At 40.1% G+C, this 6,556-nt stretch overlaps 1 pseudogene; it reads right to left on the bottom strand.

The window, feature by feature from the left end:
* Positions 1–280: 280 nt before the first annotated feature.
* On the bottom strand, positions 281–6,112 carry LOC116857993 (annotated as a pseudogene).
* Positions 6,113–6,556: the final 444 nt, after the last annotated feature.

The raw sequence follows: 6,556 nt of genomic DNA, 5'->3' as shown, positions 1-6,556 counted from the left end.
AAAATAAAGATGTATTAGGCAAACACGTATTGAAAACAAAGTTAAACAGGCTACAAAGCTTATGACAGTAATAGGATGCATCAAGCCTTTAGGCTGGTCTTTGGAATTTAAGTTTTTTGCCATCAGGAGGTGATAGAAAGCCACTTCCTACCTGCACCCCGCAAGAAGGAAGTATGTTTTTCCTGAGAATCTAGTCTCTTTCTCTCTCTCTCTATCTCTGTTAGGCAGGAAGTAGGATTTATTGGCTGCCATGAGTAAGGAGGGGGAAGTGCCAAGGTTCTCATGAGTTCACAGCCTGGTATTTGTCCAGGAGGGGCCATGATTTGGAATGTATTTGATCCCACAGCCATCTGGGAAGAGCCATTTTTTAGCCACCATGTCTTCAAATTCATCTGCATCAAACTTAGTTGAGCCCCACTTCTTGGAAATGTGGATCTTCTGGCAGCCAGGGAACTTGAACTTGGCCCTGTGTAGGGCCTCAGTCACATGCTCCTTGTTCTACAGCTTGGGACAGATGGGCACGATGACTTGACCAATGTTGACCCTGGCTGCTGTGCCTTGGGGCTTTCCAAGGGCACCCCACATACCTGTCTAGAACCAGCATAGGACATCTTGTTGAGAAGGATGAAGTGGAAGAGGTGGAGCCACACTCAGATGTGAAAACCACCTTTGCCCCAACTTTTCATCCTGTACTTGTCAATACAAATATGGACAGCTTCCAGGGCTTCAGAGGAGAGCTGCTGCTATTCATCTGACATCATCTGGCCACATACTAGGTACTCATCCACATTTTCCTTCTTCTACCCCAGGTCAAAGGTACAGATCCTGGCATCAGGGACACCTCTGTAGGAGCGAGGCTTTGGATGTGGCTTGTTCTTAACAATACTGGTAACTTTGGGCAGTGTGTAATCCATGATGACATCAGGATCTTCAGTGGCATGCCAAGGGCAAAGAGAAGATAGTCTCTTTTCTACTTTACCACTTATTGCATAATCACAAGCTACAAAACTTTGCTTTGTATCTAACCCAAAATTTATGAAATTAGGACTTCCAATTGGATTGGATCAGATCAAGATTGAAAATAAGTTTTGTAATTTCTTCATGAAATCTCAGCTCTTCTTAAAACTTTTTTTTTTTCATGGCTAAGGGATTATCTCACTATATGCTTTGGGCTAGACTTAAAGAAGTGGATATCTTTTTTAAAACAAGATTCTAACTCTAATATAACTTTTGGCTCTTGATCTAATTAAGTTTATGATCTTTAATTTTGCAGGATGCCGCTGTGTAAGGAAAAAAAAAAAGACAGAACAAAAACAAAGACACAACTAGATGCAATTCATCATTACCAAACAACATCTTAATTATTTCCAACCTAGGAGGTGCTCTCTTAACCTGATGCCTGCTTTTCCATTTTAGGTTTCCTATCCCAAGGTAGATTGATTGTAAAAGATGGCATAACTATACATGCCCCCTTGAGCCCATGCCCTTTGCAACCTGACTTGGAAACTTCTCTCATCAAAAGGTGGAGTTTGTGTCCCCATCCCATGAAAGTGGACTAGCCCTGTGATTTGGTTTGCCAATAGAATACAGTGGTGTTGCAGTTCCAAGCCTAGGCTTCCTAAGGTCCTGCATACTTCTGCTTGCTCTCTTGGACCCTGAAGATCTAGGTGAACAAGACCAGACCAGCCTCTGGGGACGTGAGCGGTCTCAAGTAGAAGAGCCATCTCAAGCAAGGCTGTTACAGACCAGCCAGTGCTCAGCTGTTCCACCTACTAACAACGTTATTTATGACAATAGATATCTGTTACTTTTGGTCTAAAGCAATTGAGCCAATAATAATTATTACCCTTCCCCTGCTTGGGATTCAGAATGAAATAAGTCTGGGAGAGAAAAGATTCTGTTTCTGATCTGGCTGGTTTTGTAGATACAGATCAATGAAGTGGCCTGGCTGTATTTATATACACTGATGATTAACCTCCTGATACTCTTTCTGACTCTGACTACTAATGCTTAGGAATTAGTTTAAAAATATTTAATTGGCCTGGTGTCCAGCCTTTCCAATCATATTTCATGGCCACATTAAGCCGTTCCTTGTTCTCAAAACACACCTCAAACACAACAACACTGGCATGCCTTCACTTGACCTGATCATCTTTCCTTCTTTCTTTATCAAAATATTTGGGTAGTCTATGAAGCAGCTGATTTCCTTACAGTTTCTCTCCTCTGTGAAACATTCTTTTTTAAAAAATATTTTATTTATTTATTTGACAGAGAAAGAGATCACAAGTAAGCAGAGAGGCAGGCAGAGAGAGAAGTGGGGGAAGCAGACACCCTGCTGAGAAGAGAGCCTGATGTGGGGCTCGATCCCAGGACCCTGAGATCATGATCCGAGCCAAAGGCAGAGGCTTAACCCACTGAGACACCCAGGTGCCCCTCTGTGAAACATTCCTAATCACGCTTCTTCATCCTCTAGTATAACATATTTCTATTTCTTCTCTGCTTAATTTAATACCTATTTTGTAATGCTTGTTTCAGTTTGACTTATAGTCAAAGATCTAAAATTCTGCCAGTATTAGCTAATCTTGAAGATTAAGAAAAAAACAGGGCAAGTTTCAAATAGTGTTTTAGATATTTCCTTGTAAAAGATGGTTATGATGTTCCACTTTTGGGGAAAAAAAAGAAACAAAAGTCATTTTAGCCATGTTGAGAGTTCAGAAAGCAAGTGTATATTGACTTAACCTATATTATGGAATCAGAATTAAATCTGTACTGGTCATTATGCCGTAGCCAAATAATTGTTATTATTTTTCCTATTAAATTCTATTTTTTCAAGAAGAAAAATGGAGCAGATCTCTACTCCAGAGAGAGAGACAAAAAAAGCCTGGCTCAGTTCTGGTCAAGAGGAGTAATCAGTGGAAAAATCTCATCAGTGTTATGGATGCTACAGCTGGGATTCCATCCATCTTGTTAAGGGACCTAAACTCAAGCCCCCGACCTCCCCTTCAAGCAGGACCAGCACAGCTAAGCCTGGATCTCACATAAGACTCAAATATCTCCTTTCCTGTAAACCACTTCTATCCTGAGAGGAAAAGGCTACAGTTTGTAAACATTTTTATTGGTCATATTTGACCATTTGGCCAAGAGGGAAGAGTTAGGGGAGGGATGTTTGATGTTGGTTTGTTTAAAACACACACCTTAAGTAGATTTCTTTTCCCTTTTTAAAGAACTTTTCATGATAATGCTTCATTTAATTGAAACCCATTAGCAAACTAAGAAGTGAAATTGGTTTATGAATCAACAAGCAAAGCTAGAAGCCATTTGGCAGCATGGAGTCACGGCAAGAAGATGTTCAATTCCAGCGGCTAGCATAATGTCACCCCCATAGAATAAACTCAAAAGAGGTTTCTGTCTGCCAAACAAAATGGATACAATTGAGTTAACAGAGTTTTAAATGACATTGACTAGAACATCAATAGAAAGAATAAAAAGAAAACTGATTTTATTACAAAGTCACTGTGGATCAATAATACATAATAACATGGGCATGAGAAGCAGTCAGTAACAGAAGACATTCAATGATTCATGAGCACATTAAGTTCATGAAATAATAAGCCCACAGTGTTATATTCTATCTTTTTCTGAATCAATAGCTATGGAATTGAATAAGAAAGTGGAATATTTTCAAAAGGGGCAATAATCAGGGTGACACAGCTGGGTGGAGTTGCTTATCTGGAGGATAGCTCCACTATGTAGCTACATAAGAATAAAAAAATTCAAAGGTTTAGCAGGGCATAAACCCAGACATGTTCCCCATGACAAACTTATTAGCACATTGGTGGACTGTGATTAATTACCTTGTGTCAATGAATGGTTCTCTGCTCAAGCATTTCTTTTCTAAGATGGAAAAATCTTACATGTTGACCTCGTTTCCCCCCTTCCACTAGGTCATGAAGGAAGCAGAGTGTTCACAGCGATGCGAGCACTCCAACCCCCCTCCAACTGCAGGATTCTGACTAGCATGAGCTGAGGACAAATAGATGAGCCTGATATCCAAGGAGAGGAATGACACTCAATGCAACCTATTTTCTGACCCTCTCCCAGACAGTACCATGTTGTCTCTTTTGGCAACAAAAATATCTTTGCAAAGGGATCCATTCAAAATCTCAAAATATGCCCTACCTAAAATACTCCTTACTTTGATCAAAGGTTCTCATCACCTCTTTTATGCCAATTCCTTTAGACAGTAATTTTCTCTCTGTCTGTCTGTCTCTCTCTCATACACACACACACACACACACACCCCACAAACATGAATCTCATAAACTCGTACACCAGAAATGGAGATCTCAGAGGTCAAAAATGAAACACGATTTTAAAACTCTTTATTAGGCTATTTTAATACACAAAATAGAGATTCTAAGCCATATAGAAACCTTTATCTGGATCTTTATTTGAGTTTGTCTTTTCCTAGTTATGTTTATGTGTCCATGTGGGTTTACAGGTGTATTCCTGTATCTTCTGTTAACGCATCTGAAGTCTCTTCCAATCTGTCTCTTCCTCTCTTTCTCTCTAATCTTCCTTCTTATTTATTCCAGTAACTATGGACAAAAGAGAATGGAAATGCATATATATTTTATTTGTTCTATTTATTGAATTTTTTATGTTCTCTATTCCTCTTGTATAACTCAAAAAAGTCTAATGTAATACATTTCTCTTTTAAAAACAATAAAAGCCCAATTAAATTGCCGTTTCTGTATTGATTGCCAATGGTTTCTACCTCCCTTGAGCCACTGATCCTCAAAAGAAGCAAGCTTCATCTTCGTTATCTTTATGAAGTCAGAGTTTTCCTTTACAGAAAAAAAGGAAGGAGGGCTTCAAATTTTTTTCTCACAGTCAGAATTTTGGTTGTCATTGTTTCTGGACTTCAGTTCTTAACTTTGCTCTGTTAACAATGAGAACTTATGTTTCTATGTCTCTATAATTTTGTGGATATGTCTTTGTATACACCCAGCCTAAATTTCAGTTCGTCCCTGGCACAATTTACCTCACTCTTTCAAATGAAGCATTCTGCTTAGGAGACATCCTTTTTTTTTTTTTTTCTCTTTTAACATTCTCATGTAGCCAAACAATTATCTTGCCTTAGAACCTCATTCACTTCCTGATGTAGGCAGAAAACAGCACATTCTAAAATTACAGCATCTTGGGGATAGAAGGGATTAGTCAATGTATCTAATTTAACTTAGTTGGCTCCCACTTGGGTTCTCATTGGTTTAAAGGATAAGGCAAGAAATAGGGCTCATTAGTTGTTCAGCTCACCAAACATTTATCAAGCCTGGCACTGGCAGACACCAGGGATTCAGAAGTGAATACGTGTTTCTTGTCTTCAGGAAGCTCGTAATCTAGTGGGTGGAAAAGAGAAGTAAACAGTTACCGATGATGAAGATCATTTGCATGAGAGGGAGATACTGTGGGAGCAGAAAATCCAGGCTGGGGGCATTTTTTGGAAGATTTTTAAAAAAATTATTTGATGGGGTGCCTGGGTGGCTCAGTGGGTTAAAGCCTCTGCCTTCGGCTCAGGTCATGATCCCAGAGTCCTGGGATCGAGCCCCGCATCGGGCTCTCTGCTCGGCGGGGAGCCTGCTTCCTCCTCTCTCTCTGCCTGCCTCTCTGTCTGCTTGTGATCTCTATCTGTCAAATAAATGAATAAAAAAAAATTAAAAAAAAATAAAAATAAATAAAAAAATTATTTGACACAGAGAGAGAGCATAAGCATGGAGAGTGGCAGGCAGTGGGAGAAGCAGGATCCCTGCAGACTAGGGACCGCCCCCCCCATGGGGGGCGTAGTTTGATCCCAGGACTCTAGGATCATGACATGAGCCAAAGGGAGAAGCTTAACCAACTAAACCACCCAGGCACCCCATTCCAGGCTGGGGGGCATTTTTAGGAACGGGATGCCTGACCTTGGCCTTGAAGGACGAGGCCTCAGAGATCCTCAAACTCTGGAAAGGGTCTCTGTATGAGAGCATGATGTGCCAAATGCGGTTGCAGTCAAAGAAGTTACTATCAGAATAACTGTAAAAATGTCACCTTTATACTCAAGATAGCACGGCATGGTGTCTGTGTGGTTTATCAGCAATGGCAGGCTTATTATTTTTAATGCTGTAATTTTCCCAGGGTCACCGTTCTACTTTCCCTGTTATATGTGTTACATAAAACTGTACTTCTTCACCTTTATTGGAAAAAGCAAAAATGCCTATAGAGGAAGTTCCGTTTTGAGAATAGCAGATTTTCCATGAAGAAAATGAAACCGTCACACATTCATTTCATTATGCTTTGCTCCCTCTGTTATGGCTGCCGCTCTCACATCAGCTCCTTCTTTCCTTCTTCCCCACCCATTCCCCATGGTTCCTCCTGTTGCCCTGGTGTTGTGATCCTGGCCAGACTAGGAGGACCTAGCCCGTGCTCTTGTTAAAGTTATGAATCAAAGCATAGATTGAGAATTTTCTTTTTTCTTTTAAAGATTTTATTTATTTATTTGAAAGAGAGAGAGAGAACC

Source organism: Lontra canadensis, unplaced genomic scaffold (genome assembly GCF_010015895.1).
Source record: "Lontra canadensis isolate GAN:19392208 unplaced genomic scaffold, GSC_riverotter_1.0 scaffold131, whole genome shotgun sequence".
Taxonomy (NCBI): domain Eukaryota; kingdom Metazoa; phylum Chordata; class Mammalia; order Carnivora; family Mustelidae; genus Lontra; species Lontra canadensis.
This window is presented reverse-complemented; position numbering and strand designations above follow the sequence as displayed.